Source organism: Haemaphysalis longicornis, unplaced genomic scaffold (genome assembly GCF_048455015.1).
Source record: "Haemaphysalis longicornis isolate Haplotype H1 unplaced genomic scaffold, Haemaphysalis longicornis Haplotype H1 scaffold_8, whole genome shotgun sequence".
Taxonomy (NCBI): domain Eukaryota; kingdom Metazoa; phylum Arthropoda; class Arachnida; order Ixodida; family Ixodidae; genus Haemaphysalis; species Haemaphysalis longicornis.
Genome location: NW_027526445.1, coordinates 138,579,599 through 138,603,134, shown reverse-complemented (window position 1 = coordinate 138,603,134; position 23,536 = coordinate 138,579,599). Strand labels below are relative to the sequence as shown.

General features: G+C 49.5%; 1 protein-coding gene and 1 long non-coding RNA gene across 3 annotated transcripts in view; one reads left to right on the top strand and one right to left on the bottom strand.

The window, feature by feature from the left end:
* LOC144149940 (beta-1,4-glucuronyltransferase 1-like) overlaps nucleotides 1-23,536 on the bottom strand; it is a 279,455-nt gene that overhangs the window by 117,430 nt on the left and 138,489 nt on the right. The window lies entirely within an intron of this gene.
* Nucleotides 10,743-20,505, top strand: LOC144149508 (uncharacterized). Its single transcript, XR_013318325.1, has 4 exons — nucleotides 10,743-10,954; nucleotides 12,773-12,809; nucleotides 17,573-17,662; nucleotides 20,275-20,505. It is a non-coding gene; the product is annotated as an uncharacterized LOC144149508 (long non-coding RNA).

Here is a 23,536-nt window from a genome sequence, read left to right as displayed (position 1 = left end):
AAGCACATCGCAGGCCAACACCTTCGTTCTAAATCACCAATGGCCTGACTTACGCTCACGTGAAAACTGCGCTGCTATGCTACGGCTATTGCTATGGAGACCTAACAGACAGCGTGAGCAGCGTGAAAAAAATTACACCATCTTCCCGTAGGGGAACCCTGAGTAGCATGCGAACCAGCCATGGGGTCGAGGTCGACTGAAGTTCCCATTAGTTTTCAGTTCTTCGTTTCCGTTGACGTTCAGCTTCGAGTGCCTTCGTTGTATCAGTAGCTTCTTGACGTAGTTTGAATGAGTGAAGGACATAAAAAGCATTCGTAGCACATGCTCCCGTCCCGGTTTGTAGCGCAGTGGGAAGAGCGCCACGTACCTCCCGTTGCGGCCAGAGAGACGTGGGATCGAAGCCGGGCGCCGCCTAACTATTTCTTTTTTATAGTGGACTGCGCTGACGTCAGCCCAAACGCTCACGGGGCTGAAGAGACGCGCATGCGCAGTAGAGTGCGGACGGCGGAGAACAACGACGACAAGGGAGGGAGGGACACAGCCCCGAGCATGAGATGTTCCGCATCTAAAAGAGCGAGAGAGACGGAGCACGTCACTGCACAGGCGACAGGTTACAATAAAAACTTGCCGGTCGCCACCTAGTTTGGGACACGCGATTATGCTTGCAAAGCAATCTGGTGTTAACAACGCTGCTACTCCGGAATGCGGCCGGCCGATTTTCGAGATAACCATCCATGAACCGAAGAACTTGGGCAGGAGCGGAAGAAAGCTCCTGATTGAACGCCTCACACTAGGTGAACCTGCCATTCATGGTGCTAGGAATAGTTTAGTGAGCTGGTGTATGTTTAGCATTATACCTGCACCGAGGACAAAAGCCGAGCTAAAATGACCCGGGGCAGGCGCAGCAGAGGACAGATCACTTCTTGTTGCGTTTTCGTGCGGTTATAATGCTAAACCTGACGTTTGACTCAGGCTACAAGGCGAAGGTTTTGGTCAGCGACCGAAAAACCATTCGTCGTACCACGCCGCAAACTGAATGCTACCACGTTACGCCGTAGCGGCTTTAAACTGACACTGAACAGCGCGTATCCTTAGAGCTCTCCTCAGGATAATTTTTTTCCTCATTCAGGACTTGTGCCTCTAAAAGCAGTTACCGAGAAAAAAAGATATAAGGCACCGTGTACATTTCCCACGAATGTCGCTTAAAAAAAAGGCTGCATCAAATCTGCGTATTCATGTAGTATATACCAACCACAAATTCGATTCGGATACTCAAGCAAACACTGTTTAAAGGCGGAACACATTCGTCGTTTGACCCGCGATAATAAGTTATGCGTAGATAAGGGAAAAGACCTACTGCTAATAAAACAAGAAGAAAACACCTACACTAACGAGGGTTTGATAGACAAGTTAGTCGACAAAGTGAAACAATGTGAGCGCCCTCAACGCAAATTGGAACGGGACGAAAAAAAAAACGCCAAATCAACGTCCTGGCAGTCTCACATCATGTCCAGAAGGGAAAGCAGAGCTGCTCATCCGCGGACCCTGTATAAATACAACCAGCGAAAAAAGTAACGTCGCAAAAAAAAAAAAGAAACGTTTTGACTGGGTCGTCGAAATTGTAAAGCGCTTGTTTCTGTGGAAACGAAGTGGAGCACCTCAAATAAGCCGTAGTATACCAAAATAGTTCAAAAAGTTGGAAGAATGGAGGTGGAGGGGAGGAGGGCGCGGCTTCCCGAGTTCACCACAGAACAAGCCACCGTCGACGTGCTCTGCGGAGATGGCTTTGGAAGCGAAAGTGCTTTTAACTGCGCTTTTCTTTTTTCCAACCGCATGCAATCCCGTAGGCTAGAGCTCACTTTGTCTTCGCCACTAAACTCAGGGTTCTTAAAAAAGAGTGCACTTATTCTGCACCTTCCCTTTCTCTAGTCCGCTTGCTTGAGCTCGCTGGTTAAAAAAGAGTGCGCCCGCGAGAAAAGAACGTAAAATAGGGGCTGACCGAATGACCCGTACACAAACACTGCGGCACACGCTCCCACACAAGCAGACATACACAAGGTGGATAGCAGCGCGGGCCCGACGCCTGAATGCGAGGGTGCTCTTTGCTAAAGTGCGCCCGTATACGTGCTTTTGGGGACCCGTTTTGACGGCAGAAGTTTTGCTCTAGAGAAGGAAGCTATTCGCGAATCCCAAGGAAAGGAACAAACAGCGACGCCAGGCCGCGCGCGCACGTCGTGCGGCTCGCTGTAGCTGCTTTTGGTTTTTCTTCTACCAACCGCCTGACACAGACCCATAGCCACGAATGGAGCTCTGAACTCACGGGTATAAAGCAAGCAAGCGAGAAAAACTGCACGAGTGTAGCACGGTTCACTTTTTTCTGCTCTGAAACGTGCCTCCGCACGTACTCCCCACCGAACATGTGTGTGTGTGTGCGCGTGCGTGCGTGCGTGTGCGCGTGTGTGTGCGCGTGTGTGTGCGTGCGTGTGCGCGTGTGTGTGAGTGTGCGTGTGCGTGCGTGCGTGTGTGTGTGTGCGTGTGTGTGCGTGCGTGTGTGTGTGCGTGCGTGCGTGCGTGCGTGTGTGTCCGTGCGTGTGTGTGCGTGTGTGCGTGCGTGCGCGTGTGTGTGTGCGTGTGTGCGTATGTGTGCGTGCGTGTGTGTGTGTGTGTGCGCGCGTGCGTGCGTGTGTGTCCGTGCGTGCGTGTGTGTTTGTGCGTGTGTGTGCGTGTGTGCGTGCGTCCGTGTGTGTGTGTGTGCGTGTGTGTGCGTGTGGGAGTGTGTGTGCGTGTGTGTGTGTGTGTGTGTGTGTGTGTGTGTGTGTGTGTGTGTGTGTGTGTGTGTGTGTGTGTGTGTGTGTGTGTGTGTGTGTGTGTGTGTGTGTGTGTGTGTGTGTGTGTGTGTGTGTGTGTGTGTGTGTGTGCGTGCACGTGTGTGTGTGTAGAGGGATAGAGAGAGAGGAAGAGAGCTGATAGGATGGAGCATAGAGTTTCATACAATAATAACTAGAGGGGAAACTGGCGCTAGTGTCAACGCGAACATGGCAGCGGCGCTTACGCTTCAATGGGAATGATGGGTAGTTGTGGAACTGGATTGCGTAGGATCGAAACAAGCTTCTGGCTGCGCAAATTGTGTTTTTTGACAAACAAACTTTTATTGTCCGGTTCTCCGTTTACAAATTACATGACAAACAAGAAAGTTAGTGACAAAAATTGGTTTTGTACGAAATAAAACGCCGCGTTAAATAAAAAGCAGACGCGGAGTCGAGGAGGTTTGCGGAGCAGGTTTGCCATTTGCCGCGAACTACAGCACGACGCGGACTTCTTTAAAAACTACTTGTAAAAAGTTTCGACGCTGGTGGTTTGTAATAGGAAGCGAAAAGTTTTGTGCTCATAAAAAAGAAACCGATTACCTTTGGAGAATTATTCTTGCCTGAATTAGTGACATTCATCAAGCTGCGTTCCTATCAACCGCCGATACTGCTGGTCTACGTTGTAGGAGCCGGCGTTCGCGCGGTAGGTGTGGTTGTTCCAAGCGATTCACAACCGTCGTTAGCTTCGACAATACATTGCTCAGCCGAGTAAGCAGCGCCGCAACTCCTTATTCGCCGCACAGAGCGCCGTCGTTTGTGTTTTCGTGCTCGCTGCGCCGGCAACGAATTGATAACCCACCCAATTCGCAACTCTAGTTATAAAACATTCTACTCAGGGTGGCGTCAGTGCGCTCGCGGCATGCAGTTCAAGGAGAAACGTATTTTTGATAGATTCTTCCAACACACCGCATAGGCAAATGCGTTCATGTAAATCCAAAACGAAACGAAACTGCCTGCAATCCATATAAACTTCCGCAAGCCATTTAGCGCCAATCCGAATCCACAACTACCCATCACGCCCATTGAGGCGTACGATCGCAGCGCCAGTTTCCCCTCTAGTTATTTGTATGAAACTCTATGGGATGGAGGGATGAAATATGTAACTTCGGGGTAAACCGTGGACTGGATTGGCGCAGGACAGGAGCGGTTGGAAATCAATGGGAGAGGCATTCGTCCTGCAGTGAACCTGAGCAGGATGATGATGGTGATGATGATTATGATGATCATGATCATTACACACTCGCATTTCACGAGACCTGGTGGATTTTGATTCAATGGAATTGCAGAGGTCCGCCTTGCCGACCGTGCTACTGCAAATGGTAGGTGATCACATGATTAAATGCGCAATGTAAAAGACAAAGACGCAACAAGTGTGCACTTTAAACACGAGGTGAAATGGAGAGCCAGAAGGTGTGGCCTCCAGTGCACACGCTTTTTTTCTGCGAAGTGCAAAGGAGCTTTCTACACCGCAGGGTCAATGTATGATTCTCCACGGGACCAAAAAACTTGCTCACACTTTGATTGCCCACATACAGCAACTTTCGCACTTCCGCTGCCGCAGGAAGTAAGCGCGGCTAAATAGAGCACGCATTCAGTGTCTTCCCGAACGCCACAAACAAGTTGCACAAATGGGGTGGTTGCACCTGATCGATATTGAAAGTTTCTCGTGACAGCAACGTTAAGCGACAGGTGATGGCACCCTTTGTTGCTCGGTGGACCAGACGGCATTAGGAACGTCTGCTCTCTTACTTTTAATGTGTAAGCATATCTTGCTTACTACCCCTAGAACTAACCATGTAATGACTTGTATTCGCACTCAAATGCATAATTATTGAAGTTAAGACATTAAATCGCCATAATGGTGTAACTGTTGATTCCTTGTGACAGGAAGTTCAGCAAGAAGAACTAAAAATTTAGGCAGCTTGCACTAGTTGTGCAAGGCTGTCTCCGAGAAATAGCGGGATGACGGTCAACCTAGCTTCATCCTCCCTGGGATCCGCTGTTGGTGTGGGTACCGACCAGGGGCGGTATTCTCGAGTTTTGTCCCTTTTGTGTCCCTTTTAAAAGTTTCCCTTTTGTCGAGCCCTGATTGGCTAAAAGCAAACAACGGGAAGTGACGTAACGCAAGCATGGCAAACCTACTGCCAACGCCCACTTCTTAACCGGAAGTACGTCACGGTGAAAGGGACTCAAAAGGGACGTTTTCAAAAGGGACAGTTGTGAGAACACCGTTCCAGAACGGCGTTGCAAATTCCGGCTAAAATTCGCACACCCCTCAACACTTAGACTAGCCCAGAAAAACAGCAAAACCAGAAGGAGCAAGGTCGACCCCCGCTCCGCTGTTTCTCCAACCTTCAACTCCTAGTGCAAGCGGCGCCATCTTTTTTGCGTTTTGGTAGTCCAAAAAATCATATAGTGAGGGAGGGGTGCCCATATGCATATGCCCCTTGTGCTCACACTGGAGCAGACGCGGCAGCACGCCCCACCGTATTAATACCCTACCTGCGGCGGGGCACCCTTTAGAGGCGCCGAATTTTTTTCGTGCTTCTTTTCCTAACGCCACTGGAGCAAGCTCGAGCTTAAACACACCCGCTTTTATAATTCTAACAAACCTGGAAGCAAACTTAAGAACGATAAAGTTCTATCTCAAATTACTGCTCTTATGCCAATAAGACAAAAAGAACCTGAAAACCCACCATTAGAAATGAGTAAAAAAGAGCCAATTGGGTATCATCTTATATTTGCGAAAGAAAGAAGCAGCCAAGGTAATTTAACAATTACCAAGTGTAAATCCGGATTATCACATAAAAACAAAAAAAATCAAATATATGAGAACAAACCTAAATGTCACCTAATGTACTCTATCAACTATAAATCACAAAAGGTAGCCTGATATTGCTAATCTTAACCAACTACAGCTACAAAACATTCATAATGAAAAGTGACGCATTAAAATTCGCTAATTACACGACAATTTTTGATTCCAGTACAATATTACTTTTCATAGATATGAAAACTTATTTCCTCGTGAGGTCGAAAACCTCAAGTTCGTCTATACCCTGCGCTCGTCACATACATAGACAGTGCTATCCACAGCCAAATATATGCGTACCATAGCCAAGCAGGCGAGTACCCAGTCCCATAGGCGCACACTTACACACGTCGTGGCTTATCTAGTGACGCCAGTGCATACCTAGTCTCGCCAGTGTGTGCCTTAATCACTCCAGTACATACCCAGTCTCGCCGTTAAGAGAGAGAGAGAGAGAGAGAGAGAGAAGGCTCTTTAATGTAAACTGGTGAGATGAACCCCAGTAACACCAATACATACCTAGGCCCGCTGGTATGTACCCTAATACCGCCAGTGAATACCAAAGTCCCACTGGTACATACTGAGTATCGCCAGTGTGCACCCGACTAACTCCACTGCATGCCAAAATTCCACCGGTACATGCCCAGTCTCGCCCGTATGCACCTTAATAACGCCAGTGCGTAGCTAAGTCCTACCGGTAATGCTAAGTCCTAACAGTAATGCCAGTTTGCACCCGATTTTTTCCGGTGCATATCCCGCCTAACCAGTGTGTAACCCAGTAACGTCATTGCATACCCAAGTCCCGCCGGTAAGTGCCTAGTCTTGCCCGTGTGCACCTTAAACGATAGTGCATACCCAGGTCATGCTGGTGCACACCTAGACCCAAGTGACTCCAATGCATACCGAACTTGCACAATTCCATACCTAGTCCCGCCAGTGTGCATCCTAGAAACACTGGTGCATACCCAAGAACCATCGATGCATGTCCAGTCTCGCCCGTGTGCACCTAACATTAGTGCGTACTTCGGTCATGCTGGTGCATATCCAGTCTAGCCAGTGTGTACCAAAGTAACGCAATGCACACTGAACTCCCACCAATGCATACCGAGCCTCATCACTGTGCATCCTAGAAGTACTAGTGCATACTCAACTCCCACCGGTGCATACCTAGTCTCGCTAGTGTGCACTCTGGTAAAGCCACTCCATACCCAAGTCCTGCCAGTGCACACCCAGTCTCACCAGCGTGCACTGAAATAACGCAAGTGCATACCGAAGACCTGCCGATGCATACTTAGTCTTGTCTGTGTGCATCTTAGTAATGCTAATGCGTACCCAAGTCATGCTGGTGCATACCAAAACCTCGCCAGAGCACACCCTAGTAATGATAGTGCCTACACAATGCCCAGCCAATACATGCCTAGTGTCACCTGTGTCCACCGTAGTAAGGCCAGCGTGACCCAAGTCCTGCCAGTGCATGCCTAGTCTCGCCAGTGTGCACACGAGTCGCGCCAGTGCACGCCCAAGTCCCACCATTACAGGCCTATTTTCCCCCAACGCACGTTAGTAACGCCAGTGTTACCCAAGACCAGCTAGTGCATACCCAGCCTCACCAGTGCGCACTCTACTAACATCAGTGCATACCCAAGTACCGCCGGTACATGCCGTCTCGCCTGTGTCGCTCCAGTAATGACAATGCATTGTCAAGCCTCACCGGTAGATGCCTATTCTCGCGCGTGTGCACCTAGTAACGCTATTGCGTACCCAATTCCTGTCAGTGCATACCCAGCCTCGCCGGTGTGCGCCCCAGTAGCGCCAGTGCATCCCAAGTCCTGCTGGTATGTGTCTAGCCATGCCCCCATGCGCCTTACTAAAGGCAGTGCGCACCCAAGTGATTCTGGTGCATACATCTCGCTAGCGCGCAGCCGAGTAACGCCAGTACGTAATAAACTCACACCAATGCAGTAGTCTCGCCGGTGTGCATCCTAGTAACACCAGTGGGTACCAACATAACATCGGCGCATGTCTAGTCTCGGCGGCGTGCACCTGAATAACACTAGTGCATACTCAAGTCATCATACCTAATCTCACCAGTGCATACCGAACTATCACCAATGTATGCCTAATCTTGCCCGTGGGCATCTTAGTGATACCAGTCTATACCCACGTCCCGCCAAAACATACTTGGCCTCGCCAGAGTGCGCCCTAGTAATGCCAGTGAATACCCAGTTCATGCCTGTGGACAACCAGTCTCGCCAGTGTGCACCCTCGTAACGCCAGCGCATACCCAAGTGCTGCTGCTGGCAACAAATGTTAGCAATAATTGTGGTCGCCAACACCTTCGAAGTTTTTTTTTTTCTTGAATCTATATATATATATATATATGCACGCACATACACAAAGGTTTTCTCTTCCGCTGTGGGCAGCGGTGAAAATATACCCTCCACTGCTTCAGCTGACCCATTTGAAATGTGTGCCTGAGGAATTTAAAAATGGCCACTGTGCAAGAGCAATGCCATCAGCAGCGGAACGTACCTTCTGCCATCTGGTTACGTGAAAAGGAGTCTGAGCTGTGGCTTTGAAGTATCAGATTGCCAGCAGCATACAAATATTGGAGTCGATGTGTGCGCTTGTTACTCTACTTCCTTGTTTGATTTAAGAGCTTTCAGTTTTCACCACGCAGCATCCCTTTCATTGTCCCAACTGCAGACCACGTAAAACAATTCACCCCCCCCCTCCTTTTATCGAAGTACCGCCGACACCGAAATCAGTTTCTTGCCACGAGTCCTTTTTTATCAAGGCCGGTTTAATGTATGCGTACATATATTGTTAAGAACACGTCTTCATGCTTCTCGATACCGCCTTGCCGAGCCGGGGGACCTTATTTTGTGTTACGGGCTCACCGGACGCTCTCTCTTTTGCGTTGTGCTGCCTGGGCAATATTGGTTTACAGGGAAAGGGTTTCACCCTTTTGCCACTAGGCCAGCCTGATGCTCATTTGTTTGACAATGCTCTCGACCTCATTCAATGCCTGTGGAAAGAAAAATCAGACCACATTTGATCCAACGAGACAGATGGTTGAAACGCAAGGCTTTCTGCGCACAAAATTAGGTGGGCGTTCTTTAATTTTGAATTGAATTGAATTTTATTTACGAAGCGTGAACATCAACCCTGAATGTATACAAAGGCGATTGATTTGCTTGAATTCAATTTATTTCGAAGTTCGAGCAGCTTAAAACAAACCCAAACTGATTTGACCGTAACGCAATGATGCAATCGAACACACGTCGGCTTCATAACGCGAGGGACTCAGGTTCACTTGCATTCACGGGAAGCGTTTTTTTTTCTTGTTTAACCATCATCATCATCATCATGTGCACTCCCATTGCGTAAATTTGGCTTTCCAGCAGTGGTTTTGGTTACGGCACCGCCATCGCTGAAACCCAGAAAGCTTCGCTTGCAGAGTAAACGCCGGAGCATTCTATTCGCTGATGGTTGTGTGTGGACGTCACTTTGCTGACTGCTTCATCGACGTTTGTGTTTTAGGGGCGAAACACCTAAGGCACTCGCTTTGTCCGTGGTTTCTCCCTTGGCGTCCGTGTACACAGAGTTGCGCATGCGCGTGGAGCATTGAATTGGATTGGATTGGATTGAATTGTATCGGATTGGATTGGATTGGAATTGCATATACTGTACACACGCGTTTTCACTCATTTACATGCGCGAGTGGGCAACGTTACGGGTGATTTACTCTAAGAACATGATTCACTTCGTGGAGAAGCGTGAATTTTTTTCTTCACGTCTATTTCAAGGCAGAAGTTCGCCCCTATGAACTTTATTTCTGCTCGAACCTTGCTTCCTCCTTCACTGCGCGACAGTACTGTTCTCCGCTGTTCTGCATTTTCACGGGTGTTACGCAAGCGAGACTGTATCCCGTCGCTTCGTCTGCCTCTGCGCGTGCGAGCGTTGTGTACCTGCGTGCGGGCAACAGCACGTCTATTAACTGTGTCTGCAAAATCTCTCTGAAACAAAGAGAGCCCTAGAACTTCGTTCCTTTGCGTTACAACAAAACTCGCTGTCACTGTGACGTTGCGGGGGAACCTTTCTCCAGCCGCTGCGAAGTTTTCCTAGGCAGCCTCCATTTTTAATAACGCGCTTTTACGTCAACACAAGCACGCGTTGCCATAACACTATCCCAGTTTCCAAGTACGCTGCGTGCGTGGGGGTAGTAAACTCTAAAGGGAGGGTAAAACACAAGTACCGCAAAGACGGAGTTTGCATCTACTCGCGAACAAAAGCACTGCAAAAGAAATGGAGAAAATAAAAAGAGGACTCTGAAGGGTATTTTTTAACGCTCGTGCGAGCACGCGCTACTACCGAAGCACAAGAAAGAGCTGAAATGTAGACATCCTCACACCCAAACAAAAATACAAACAAGGGATGCGACAACCGAGCACTAACGTGGAACCCAGGTGGCGAAACCACGGGATTTTTTTTCACAAGGCCTCCCCTCCAACCACCGTGGCATAGACGCTACCGAGCCGAAAGAGAGGCTTAGAAACGCCACCTGCTTTTTCGTCAGAAAGCGTTGCGCTAAAAGGGGAGGAACTCACGCGAAAACCTAGCCGACGGTCTTCGTGAATCACGTAAAGACTGCGAAGAAAAAGAAAATCTGTAGGGAAAAAGGTCCTTGCCGACCTCCTAAGCAAACGCCCCGGCAAAAGACACCAAAACAAAGCACAGCACCGCCGAAAACGAGTTTTTTTTTTATTCTTTCACTGCGCCGCAGGCGTCTGATGCTAGACAAGCATGGCCAACAAATCACCGTTGGACAGGAGAACATCAGCCACGGCCCCTGAAGAAACTGAGAACCAAGCAAATGGAATAGCTCTTGCCAAAGGCTTTGGCAAGCCCCGCACGACTACGCGGCGCTCAGCAAGGCTCTGAATGTGCGCACAGAGCCACGAAAGACAAGAGGGAAAGAAGCACCCGCAAAAAAAAAACGGAAATGAAAGTGAAGAGCCTTGTTGTGCGCTTTCCTCCCCGGGGGAAGGCAAAGGGCGGAGAAAAGCAAGGGCAGAACGTGTGTACCACGTGGTGGGGAGGTGGAGGAGGTTCGAGGCGTTCAAAAACTGGCCGCACAGCAGCCCGAAACTCGCTCATCGCCCCTGCTTAGTAGCGAAGATCCACTGCGTGTTGGACATGGCTTCCGTGATGAAGATCTGTTCCCTCCTGGTCCTCTCCGCCGTCGCCCTGCTGGCACTGGTGGCCACAACCAGAGGTATGCTTGCGAGTGCCGCACAAGCAGCGGATTTCTAGGCTCGGAACCAGCCGGGTGAGATCGACGAACCAGAGGTAGATGATCGATTCACTCGACTACGAAAAGGATGACACTATTGTCCCGCATCGGGGATAGCTTTATCAAAGCTATTGTGCAATCTAAGCTGTTAGTACTGTTAAGTCATCCTTTGGGATTTACGACGTAAATGTGATACGGGCGTGTAAACGTTTCGGCACCGGACAGGCAGATGGATGATGAGTCCGCAAGCTTCCTCGAGGATTATTCCAGATGCTACAAGTGATTAACTCGTATCACAAGCAGCCATTCTGCAGACACCGAAATCCGAAGTGAATCAATGCTGTCGTCCTTGAACTTTCTGTGCTGTCGGGTTTCAATTCCTTCGTGGATGAACGAATTGATGTCCGAGAACCCATAAAAGCACTCCAGGTTTCTAAAGTTCCTCCACGGAGCCGTCGGACTTTCGAGCCCGCAGTCCCCCACCAGCGTAGGCAGTTTAGCCGATCATAGTCCGTGTGAAAAGTATGTCTTCTTACTGAGCGTCTGCACAAGGCCGATCCTACCCCTCCGATTTGCTGCACAAAAGCTCAGCTTTGACGATGCACCTGACTGTAAAACTTGCCAGTTGGCTTCGGCACAAGCAGAAGTGGCAACTGCCGGCCCATGGCCGCAAATTCGCGGGAGCAGCTCAATGGCACGTACGCTGCTGACACGCGCTGCTCTACAAACCGTCTGCCGTTATAACGATGTCTGCTATTGCTGGGAAGTGGTGGACGGCCAAAGTTTTGTGGCCTCCACGTGCGTGACCAGGCCGCTGTCCCTGCTCAGGACCGACGCGGACGGCCGTATCTGATGGGTTCTTATGGCCCACTTGAATTTTCATTGTTAAGTCGGTGTAAGTAGAGTACATACTTCCGAATCTTCCAAGGGCCTCCTGCTAACTGAAACCGCTTTTTGTGTATGCCCGACGAGCGACTGTGCGTATCGGGGTGGCGTGACGGTGCAACTGGCCTTGGCTTCTCGCCCAGCAGACGGGTATATTCTAGCTATTTCATTAAGAATGTTCGTTAGACAAATGGCTCTCGCTTTGCATAAATAGTAGCTGCGAATCTGCAAAGAAGCGCCTTTTCTCAACAAACATTGCCGTTCAGCTTGAAATACAATAAAAAACCCGCGTTCAAATGAGACTCCATATGCGTCCCCACAATACGAAACATCATGTATATACCTTTAGTAAACATTTCTCTCCGATCTTATCCCGTCCGCGCTTGATTGCGTGAAGTGTAGCAAAACCACTTGATCATGCTACCCATCTTCCAAAATGCGAATATGCACATTTACTCTCGCAAACCGTCGCAATCACGAGAGAGTAGTTCTAAATAGATACATTAAGTCTACCATTTGTAACTACCAGAAAAGCACCACTAACGTACCCGTAACGCTAACAGCGAAGGGGCCTTATGCACGTTGTCAACCCGTGCTTACTGGGAAACGTCACAGGCGCGGCCACGGTGCTCCTCCACTCAGTTTCCACAAGGCCGCAACCGCCAACGGCGCAACTCCGCCACCTCTTGAATGCTCTATCTTTCCATCGCAATTATCCGCAAAGCAAGCGCAGCCACCGGAATGTTTCATAAGTGAAGCTTTCTTTAAAAAGGCACTAATAAGCGATGACCCATGATTTGGTCAAATATTCTTTTCGCCTCCCTCGAGTGTCCCTGGGAGCACATCGTTGTTCTCTTCACTGAAACGCCTGAAGGAACGACACGAAAAAGATTAATTACCTTTCATGTATTTCAGGCCAGGGCATGGACATGCCGCCGCCTGGAATGGGCGGGTAAGTCTGACTTCCAACTTTACACCTCGCAGTTGTGCCCTCCCCACCAATGATTGCAAAGTTCATGGCCATTCTAAAAATGCTGCGGGGGATTTCTTCTGCCTCTTCATTTCCTTGCTACATACCATCCTGATACGACAACAACGGACTTGAGCTGCAAGTTCTGGCACGCACACACACGTACACCACACAAAAGACGCAGCGGTTGCTCACAAACCACTTTCTTTCGATCCGTACTTCTCACAGAACAAAAAAAAAATAAAGCCGTTCCACTCAATGTGAAAGCTGTCGGAAGAGCAGAACAGTGGTTCGCCATAATGGGCTGCAGCGCTGTTATCCACTCACTGCTACCACCCAATGCAATTCAAATTTCCCGCCTTCGCAGAGCTCGCGCGACCGCTGCCTTAAACTGCGCCACCGGGAGTTCTGTTCTTTTTGTGCTTGCTTTTCCTCCCGCACGTGCCGGCATTGCAATGCCACTTTTTTTCGCTTACTATCGTAAAAACCAACCCAACGAGCGTTGCTAACTAAATTAACGCGGGCGCTGGCGGTTATATACGTATATGCTGCCTCAAATGTACCTACAGTTTTGTTTGAGCTAAATGACGGGGAGATGTATGACAAGCGCTAGCGGTTCACGAGTTTCGAACACTTATGACTATTATGACTATATAAACCGCTTGGCTTTCGAACCCTCTGGGTTACGCCGCGACGACAGCCACCACGACGGAACGCCGTGTGGCTCTACATAGGTCCAACGAGCGAGCTACGACGGCAAGGCGAGCTCCTAAAGTGCCCTGCACTTAAAAATTGGCGCAGCTTCGCACAAATGGCGCGCGGAGTTGGCAAACAACGAAACTGGCTGCCCCACATAGCTTATTCTTGGTTCGGATAAGTTTATGTGTGGTTAGGCCTAGAGACTCGGCCAAGTTTTCTGCGTGGTCATGCTTCGAGGCTCGGTCAAGTTTTCTGAGTGCTGTGCCCCCCAAAGACCAATGAACAATCGGTAATTAAATTATGTACAATAAGCGCCTGCCCGCCGGCTTTGCGGTGAAGCTCCAAGAGCCCTGGAGGGCGCAGACGAACGACCATTTGCTCAAAATTTTGAACTCCTTCGGTTCCCACCGTTCGGCTTGGGTGGTCTCGCGTGTGGGACGCTAATCAAGCATTTGATTGACGTTACCGTTTCTCGGCTTTTTTGGCTTCTTTCATTTTGGCGTTAATTCGTCCCTTTCCACCGTCAAAACACCACCATTCGTCGCAACAAGCGATAGAGCAAGCCACCCCGCGATGCGTTTCCAAACCCGTGCTTTTACCAGTTGTAACAGGCCTCCGACAGGTGGCGACACGAGTCCCTCCCGAGCGCAAGGAGGCGAAGCTACGGTATATCAGTGGTGCCGACGCGCGCAATGTCGTCACCGATCAGCGACGTTTTAATGCGTACGTTCGCCGGCCCAACCACCAGTTTAAACAGCTTCGCTGTTAAACAGCTAAGAGCTAGAGATGTTGAACAATCTCCAAGTGGAACGGAAAGCAAAAAAGCCAAACTATTTTCTCATCGATTACATCACGTAAAGAAGCTTGAACACGGTGACGAAGAATTTTCCTTTCTCGTCTTCGACAGTTACTTCAGCGAGCCGTCGCGCCGAGGTTCCCCCTGCTTTTCCACGCGTAAGCTCCCGCACGCGGGTGGCAATTTCAAGCGGGATTACAGTTCGTGGCAAAAAGAAACAAGCGACGCATCCAGTATGAGCCACAGAAATGTCGTCTAAGATGTTATGGGCACGGCAACGTACAAGCGAAAGAACTGGCTTCTGTATCTGTAAGACTGCACCCGGATAGATATTGAGAGGGCACGCTTTTCAGCAAGTGGGAGTGGATTGCACATTAATGTTCACCTGCGGGATGCGTATTTAATGCATATCTCGCTGCCTTGAAATCATCAATGCTAACACTGAGTACCAACACCAATTTTGTGTTTTTTTGTTTATTTTTCGCTCTTATGAGCGCTTGCTAGGCAGTAAACTATACCGCAGGACGCAAGACTGCTTTACATGCTGTCGATAATGAATTACGGCGTCGCTCACGTCACCCGTTTAGGATTCAGCTGCTGAGAGCCCGGCAGCGGGCGCGGAGGTTCTGCCTTGCATTTTTCTGCCCAAGCAAGACGCAAGCCTTGTCCTTGGTTTCAGAAACATCCGTAGCCCGCATCTGCCCTCCCCCCCCCCCCAATTCCCCTTCTTTCAAGCTAAATTTGATATTAATCCTACCAAATTCAGAAAATCTGAAACTGCGCACAGCTGTGGGCGAGGGGGGAACAATGAGACGTCGCTGAAACCACTAAATGCTTAACAGCGGAGCTGTCGTATGCCGAGCCTTTTCGTTCGTGTGCTATCGGTCGTGCGTCACGCAAGGGGAGGAGCCGGTTACCATAGAGTTCCTGTATATAGCTCCCGCAGGGAGCTGCGGGAGCTATATACAGGAACTCTAGGTTACCAGCCCCGCCGGCGGCCTCTATCGGTGGGTCTGGGAACCACACCCACCGAAAGAGGGCGCAGTGGTGTCGCACGGGCGGGTCCTCTCCCTACCGCTGTGAGAGGGGAGAGGGGAGGAAGCCTCCCGCCGGTGACGTTCAGCTGCAGATTTATTAGCGCGAACCGTAGAATTTGCAAGGCGACGGCGCTGCAGTTCTCGGGCGAGCGCCTGTTGATGTTCGAGCCGATACCAGAGAACCACAGCTCCAGTATTTAAGCAGATTTCACATTGGGTGGGACTGGGTCGAATTGTTTGTTATGCAAGGGAATTTATTGGTAGCGAAGCGCAGTCACCGGAATGAGCGGACCAGGCTATGTCGGACAGGCTAGTCTTCTGCGTCTTTAGTCCCGCGGCCACTGCAGGCGATTATTCGTGAGGACAGAAGATGACAATGATGGATGAGAGAGGCCATACGGGCGGGTTGGCCAGTGGTTGCACCAATTTCTCATTACAGTTATTAAATTTTCTATGCGTAGGCTTATCAAAACCACTCCCGATGTCACTGAGAGAGAAGCGGCAGACCTTTCGAGTTTTATTGGCTCGACTGCTCCGTCCACGCGAAAGCCCACCCGTTTGATGCCGCAGAGCGGCTTACGGTTGTTTCTTCGCCTCTCAAAACTGCGGCTACATTAACAATTTAATATTGATTCCGAGCACTGATTTCGGAAAGGCATGGTGGCCTCTTCTTGAAGCGAATTATATATGTTTTTAGAAAATAAACTTCGCTGTCAATATTCCTTTTTAAACGTAGACAACGGCGTCATTAAACTATCCTCCAAAAGACGACCAAGTACTAAGGATTCATATTCATCCAGGCAGTATCGTTATAGTTCGTGCACGGCGCTCTTCTCTCCGGATGCCCATCGATTTCCGCTAACAGGCACAGAAACCCACAAGCAGCGCCAACCAACGGAACACAACAGCAAGTTATTCTCGGGCATGTTACAAAGTGTTCGATCAGTGTTAACGTAAACGGCGACATTTCGCAAAGCATTTTCAAATTCAAACGGTATGTGGCATGCGAAGAGCCATCGTGTTGATACCGAGCTAGGTTTTACCTGAGTTCGGCGCTGACGGAATGCGCTGCGTGTAACGAACGGCTAAATTATAGAAAGCCCGAAAATGGAACACAAGAAACCACAGCATACCTAAATACGAAACAGGTAGCCCTGTCAAAACACGCACCATTTTGCTACCACTACACACTTCCACAATAGTAGGTTCCTGTTATGGGTTCCAGGATGTTGAAGTAGATCTACGATGCATACTTTGTAATGCATAATACTATACACGCGCTGAGGCTCTCACGAGCGAGTTACTAAGAAGGCTACGCTAATCGTGAGGCTGTCAGTGAGCGTCTCCCGTGACAGCATGCGTGGGGGACAAGAAAATTGAAAAGCAACTTGCATGTCGTGATAACTCCACAAGGATGCTTGCATGCAGTCATGTGGTTGTTGTCTCCAAGCCTCCGGTCTCCGCTCCTCGAGACTGCCGCTAGCAATAAAATCAGACTATAGGTTGCATTCACTGGCGAGGCACGCATGCAGGCAACCATGTGAGTGCGTCGTCACTGGTTACGTCGGGCTCCGCGGGATGGCGGTACCTGTCCGTGCTAAGCACATGATTCGTGTTGGACGTTCCAAACTCTACCCCACCAAACGGAAAGTTTTGTCTCGACTCCAATGTGAGTGCTATTAACAACGTCTCTGTTGACGCCACCGTTGAGAATCTGGTTGCAACGGAGCAGATGATGCACACCGGTGTATCTGTTTCTGCAGCGTGCGGGCGCAGTGGCACAAGCTGCGCCATGTCCGTGGCGCTTCGGTCATGCCAGTGGCCGTTCCCAGTGTTGCCAAGCGAAGAAATTGACCGCTACATTTTTCAGTGAATACTGTCTATAGATGACGATGCCTCAAAATACGCGTAAATTTAAGCAATCTTGCTCGTAAATTTCACCAAATTGCGGCCGAAAGCCTATTGTATGGTGCGTGCACAGTGAGGGCGCACTTTCTTCAAGAGATGCCCGTTAAAACGTGGCGTAACGCTATGCTAAAGCTCTCTACCACCTCTCCCCCCTGACACTGAAAACTGACAATCAGCCAGCATGACAACCTCTCGCACTAACTTCTTGCAGATCACTCAAGAACTTTGCAGATAGTCTCGAAAGTAATGTCCCGTCTCCAAATTTTTAAACTGACCGGTGTGCATCAATGATTGCCCTCTTTCAGAGCACCAGGAGGCTTCGGTTCCTTCAGAGGCGGCCCGCAACCACAGTTTGCACAGTTCCGAGGACGGCGATCGCAGCGACAGCAAGGCGGGTAAGCATCAGCAAAGCTTTCAATCGCTCACCTGTCATCCAAGCTTCGAGAAGGAGCCAAGCCTTGTGTCGCCAGGAAGATATGTATCCTCCAATCGCCTTAAAGTGGCACGGAGACCGCACTCAGCTTCGCTTTAGTCAAAAGACTGCTGCCAGGATACAACCACGTCGCGATTAAATGCAAAGTGCTCTTAACTACATGCCACTTCGTTTCCACCTTCTGTGGTCATAGTCCCTCGGTTCTATAGCAGAGCCAACTCTTGATGAGCCAGGCTTGTGCACAGCAGGCACGAGTTTCTTATAAATACCTCTCATGCCGTGAGTATAAGCGTTGCTGATTATTAGGGTTATATCTGTTGTCAAAGAGCACTGCGTATGCTTGGTGCGTACGCTCCAGGGGAACATTCGTCTGTCCATCTAGTGTCACTAGATAAGATGCAGAGTACCGTCACTGAGGCACGCAAGTGAACAACAGCGGCCATTTTGGTGTTTATCGGCGTTTCCATATTGCCCCTTGTGCGGCCTCACCGCTAACTTTGACGTGGTCATTTGTAAACAACACTGCCGAAGATGCAGCAACACGGCATCTTCGGACACACTTCTGGGGCCGAAATGTTACGAAGCGCGTTATCTTTAATTCGCGTTCGGAACGACGCCAGTCGCGCGCAGCCGCAGAGCATGGAGGGCAAGCTGAGACTACTACAGTTGACCGACAGAAAACGCAGAAACAAGAAAATGGTGGTGCCCATGAATCGTTGTAGTATGAACAAATGGCACGTGATGCGAACTGACCAATTATGAGAGCGCCGGCACGGAGCAGTAGGAGAAAAGAATGCCGACACTCTGTAACTTTATCTAGTGACGCTATGTTCGTCAATTCCAATGCACATGCCCTCACCAACCCCCTTATTCCCCCAAAAATTCCTTCTGCGGCGGCGTACTAGCTGGAGCCAAAAGCACGAGAAACTGTTAGAGCTACGCATTTGAACACGTGTCTTATGACACCCGCTTATGGCTCACATATCTCACACGTAAGGAAACGTCATCCCTTTCCTTTGAGGGTGGCTCCCTAGGGCAGTTGGCCCCAAAAATTTCCGCTCCGAGTAAGGGGCGTGTCGAGCGGTTTCCAAGTTTTCTAGCAGGCTCTCGGGTCATTCAAAAAACAAATATTCGAGTGTGGATTCAAGCTTATTAGTTCGAAATGTAATTTTTCTGTCCGACTATCATTCCACTCAATCTCGCTATATGATAAAAAAAATCCCGGGTAATCTCCACTCACGTGAAACCTCGGGAGGGACTAAGCATGCAGTGTGTAAGTGTATTCTTGGTGCCTTGGCGTTTTTGCCAACGGAGATGAAACCGCTGGAAGGTAAAGGCATGCAGCTTTGCTGGAAAGGTCCCTCGTCTTTGAAGCACGAAGCTCTATAGCGCGAGGAGTAAACGAGTTCATAAACGGCGCTTGAACTTACTAAGGACACCGTTTTTTTTTTTTTTAAGGAAAACAAACGGCAGCAGTTTACGAACATGCAAAACCAACTAGTCCAATTCCTCACCTTACGGACGTAAACGAGTTTTCCGATGTTTTAATACCGTCACTACATGAGGCGACCATTGCGACGACGACGGGAGACGCCAACAGCCCCAGCCCCTAAGGGGCTCCACCCCTTGTACATATTGGATTAGACGAGGGAGCAAGGCTTCGAATTCTATAGGCCTTAGCTCACACCATAAGTGTATTCATTCTTATTTTTATTTTACATGTCCATTTGTCCATTCTGTCTGTTGATGCTGTTAACGCAATCACTACAATTTTTGTCAGAAATTACCACAGCTATCGCTTAAAAGCCAACTGCACTTAAATTTTACCTCGGCCGAATTTATCTTGAACGTGCGATACGAACAACCAAACCGACTGGGACAAGACTCGTAGCCACAATAAATGGGTTGTTAATTAGTTTGAACCGTTTGGAATAGTTTCGTCGCAGACGACAGTGCACCTGCCGGCGGTTAGCGTAAACAGCCACGAAGCGAAAGTGATATTGCCGCCGACCGGGTGCTCGGTCGTCTGGCCGGCAGGAGAACTGATCGAGCTCCGCTCGGCGCGCTTCTCTTTGGCCTGCTGGGAGCCGAAAGCGTTGCGCGCACGTTCGCTCAGGCCGGCCGGTCTGCCGCTCGCTCACCGGCTGCAACGTCACAATTAAAATGGTTGCAGCGCAAAAACGACGACGGACGAGTGAGGAACAAACGGGACGAGCGCTATCCCGTTTGTTCATCAGCCTGGCCGTAATGGCCTCAATTCTCAATTTCCCTTTCAGATCGCCAATTTTCCAGATCGCCAATTTTCGACGGTCATTTGTGCCGTGCATAGCGTATATCAGCTGCACTATTTTGTATCTTGCAGTCTTTTAGGTAGACTATCCGAAAACAGGATTTTCAAGGGGTAGAAATTTTGAGCACAGTGGGTCTTTAAACGGAGATATTTTGACATGCGCATAACGCTGAATCCATGACCTGACGTCAGCCGCGCTGTACAGACCACGAAACATAAAAGCGCCTCCGCAGTGGTGACGCGGCAGTCTCTAGCGCTGATTCCCTTTTATTTCCTCCCCGCAGCTTCGGGCAGCCGCAAGGCCCGATGGGTGGACCATACCGAGGACGGCGGGAGGCCTTCTACACAGAGATGGAGGAGTAAGAGTTTGGTGCGCGCGGCAGGGTGTCCCTCGCTGCGGTTGTCGTTGCTTCAGCAACGAAGCCACCGTCTCCACGGGTCCAGTGCGTCGTTCAGGAGTCCGTCCCTCAAGACGTCCGCGTCTATTTATGAAACAAAGCGATCTCACCAACGAATCAAGCAACCTTCTGTGCCTGTTTTATTTCGCCTGAGAGTCAATGACCCCTGAACATGCCCGCTGGGATGAACGCTGTGGCGTTCATTTTGTGGGCGCTGCCAAGAAAGTTGTTTTAGTCGAGGCACCAACAATGTTCTATCGCGCCAACGTTGCATATTTGCACAATGCAGACGCCTCAAGGCACGGTAATGTTTGCTTCCAAAGAGATGAAAGGGTATAGCGTGCATGCGCCGTCTCCACAAACGCATGTTAACGACTCGAAAGGTTCCTATTTACACGCAAAAAAAACGAGAAAAAGTGAAGCACTCGCTCAAGGTCCGCTGCACACACAAAAAAATTACTGCCGTCCAGATCGCCAGAAAACAAACGTTTAAAATATATATTACGCAGTATCCTCATCTCTCGTTTCAAAAGACCGAAAACAAACAGCGAACCTACGCACCACTGGTCCTACGAGGAAGTTTACCAGATGTCCAATAATTTTCTTTCAAATTCGGAGTAGCAGCAGATTACGAGTAGATTGACACAAAACGTCTATCTCAACCGAGTTTCTTCGAATGCTTTAATAACGCGGTTCAAAGAAAGTGCCCAAAAGACCCTAACTGTGTTCTTTACCCTTATCTGTAGTGAAGTTGCGAATCCTTCCGTATTCCCACTTCGGCATCTTTCAAACTCAGTACAGCTAGTAAGCAAAGCTCTTTGCCCACCTAGGCGCTGTGCAATGCGAGAAAAGTTAGGACCTCTCAAGGCAGGATAAACACGACTGTGTCATTTCAAAAATATTCGGGCCGAAACTACCTGTTACAGGAGTGATGTGTAGCGCGTAGCCTTTATACTTGAACCGTTTTCTTCGCACTTTCTTTTCAGGTTGCACGCTACAACTACTACTGCCGAGGGCATCGAGCAAATCGTGTGAGAAAGGAAACGCCCAGGAAACATTTTCACCGCACGACACTTGCTAAGTCGCTAGTACAAGCGGCGTGTGGTTCAAGTAGCCTGGGCCGAGCCAGGGCCACGTCGGTAGCGCCCATCATGTGGCTACTGGCGCTCGAGCCGACAGCGCGAGACCTATTTGTTTTGTATAAAATACGATTGGTAAACGATACCTCAGGCAACATCTAAACACGAAAATTTCGGTCGGTCTGCCTGTCACTCAATTGCCAAAATATCAGAGAACCCTCGATCCCGAAAAAATTCGGCCAGATACATCCCCAGTTGGGATGCGAAGACAGGAAATGGCGGAGGTGGTGGTCTTCGCTAGCTTCAACTTGATTTTATTTAGGTCTGCCCCTTTATTAAGAGAAAGGTGGTTAAGAAAAGAAGCTGTCTCCAAAGTCCGCAATCCGCCCTCCTAAAGTCGAAAATCCACACTGCCCAAATCTGAAGCCAAATTGCAGTTTAACTAAGCCAAAGCTACCTCGCTACGAACCCAGAGGAAACGCTGAACGCCCCGAATGCGATGATAGCGCCACCGGATAGACGCTGGTTTCATAACGCGAAGGACTCGGGTTCGATTCCGACCACGGGAAGCGTTTTAAGTGAACAGCACTTTAGGGGCTCGCCTTAATCATCGGGCGTACATTTTTAATTAAAACAACGCTGTAATTTTTCTTTATGTACGCGTTTGCCGCCTGAAAACTCCCTCTTACTTAAGTGTGTCGATGAGTAGGAGCGATCGGAAGTCCGTGAAAGATGCATTCGCGCTGCACTACATCAATATGCTAATGACGATCCTGATCGTTGACGCGTACAGAGCAATATTTATTAGGCCACAAGCTCGCTTCGGCCACTGTCCGCCTTGTCTTCGACTTTCAAATGACCCTCTCGCAACGCTTCTAATGAATGTCTCCCTTGCGGACTTTCACTCGGCCTCGTTCAACGGCTTCGTCTTGCACGCATGGAAGCGGATCGAGTCGACCGTTTACGGAAACGCACGAACCCCACCCGCAGTACAGCCCTCCATAGTAAAACCCGTGGGGCTGCGGGGTAGCCTTTCGTAGCAGCATCGATAATAGAGTTGGTAATGGATTAATAGGTGGTTAATAAGGATAGCAGCAATAGAGTGTCGCAGTCAGTTAACCAGGGCTAGCTGGTGGCAGATGCTTCAATGCAAAAACAGGTCACCGATCAGGCGAAGAAAACGAACCACAACGCAGCGCTGACTGCAAATTGGGAGTTTATTGAGGAAAAGCTAAATTCAGTTCCACGCCGCGTGCAATCTGCTGAAACAGCGGACCCGTCGTTCCCTCGAAACGTCACCGGCGCTCGCCCGAGAACGCAAGCGCTGTCACCGCGAAAATTCTACGGTTCGCGCCAAAGAATCAGAAGCGAGGCGTAGCGGCGGAAAGCTCCCTCTCCCTCTTCCAGATGGAGGGAGAGGAACCCGATCAGCGGGACCACTGCGCCGGCTATCAATGGGTCCGGGTGCCTGTTTCTGCATGCGAGGTCACCGACGGATCTGAGATGCTGCTCCTAGTCCCAGCGTGACGGCCGACCTTCAGCAGACGGACGAAAAAGTTCGACATGCAACAACAGGTCCGCTGTTAAAACAAGGTTCAAAGACACGCATACAGCGTAAACGCGCAGAGAAACGGAAAGCACAATTCCAGTACTCGTGATTACGGGCTTGCAGAAAAACCGGTCAAGGCCTCAACGTTTATCAGCCGCGCACGCCGGCCGTGGTATTGCTTCCCGATTGCGAGTTAATCGAAAACGCCGGCGAGAAACTGCTGCACTATGAACCATAAACAGAAGCGTTATAAACGGAAGCACATCGAAGGGGACCTTTCCCGGTTGAGCGTAACCAGCGTCGACTAAGATGGAGTGAGGGACAACGGTTCATTGATTTCCTAAGCATTGCAGCCGACTAAAGCACGATAGGGGCAGTTCGGAATACTATTTGCGCATTTCAGAAGCCACGTATACGCTCTGCTTTTCTACCTTTTCGTTCGCTAGAACGGAATTGTTTGTTTTTACGCAGAATGTCCGACCTGCGGAAACGTGGCGACTAAGCTTTGCGAATCACCGCG